The sequence below is a fragment of the Otolemur garnettii genome, unplaced genomic scaffold, assembly GCF_000181295.1.
Source record: "Otolemur garnettii isolate 467f Iridium unplaced genomic scaffold, OtoGar3 scaffold00010, whole genome shotgun sequence".
NCBI classification, from domain to species: domain Eukaryota; kingdom Metazoa; phylum Chordata; class Mammalia; order Primates; family Galagidae; genus Otolemur; species Otolemur garnettii.
Genome location: NW_003852405.1, coordinates 26,415,850 through 26,416,664, shown reverse-complemented (window position 1 = coordinate 26,416,664; position 815 = coordinate 26,415,850).

Below are 815 nucleotides of genomic sequence, written 5' to 3'. Positions count from 1 at the left end.
AATGCATACTTGTATTTTTATATGTATTATACACTGTATCCTTATAGCTAAGCTAAAAATAATTCTTGCCAGGCAGTCATAAGGAAGAGAAAATATATTTACTATTTACTAAGTGGAAGTGGATCAGAGTCCTCGTTACGTTTACCTTTGAGTAGGCTGAGGAAAGGAGGGGTTAGCTTTGCCATTTCAAGGAGGCAGAAGAAATGGTGCCTATAGGTGGATCCAGAAAGTATGACACATGTTATTCAAAGGTCAACTGTAGTAACTGCATCTTCCACTATGCTTTTAAAAATCGTAGTGTTAGTCAATCAGTTCAGCCCTATTCTCCCCTCACATCTCAGTCAGGGGTGGGGAACCGGTAGCCTTAGGGAAACGTGTGGCCTCTCCAGTCCTAAGGGTATCATTTTGACTGAATCTAATTTTAGATAATAAAGCCGTTTATTAGTGTCACATAATAAAGCCTTTACACAATACAGCAGAGAACGATGAAGCTTTTCTTGCCTGATTTGATGTTTAAAAAAGTATAATCTTGAAATCAGAAAGCAGTAAGTTCCCCATCCCCGAGACAGGATCCAGAAGGAAGCTACCAGCCATCAGCTGGGGCCTAATCTAGTTTCAGTTTTATATTCAGTTTTATACACAAAAACCGAGAATTCCCCATTCCAGAACAGGACCCTTCTGAGAGAACTCCCTCGTTTACATAAGAATTACAGCATTCTCCCTTGCAGTTTTATCATCACCACAAAACATTTTGGGAACAAAGAAAGAGCTCCATATGAAGTAGGACTGGGTTTTCTAGAACGTGCCCTATCAGC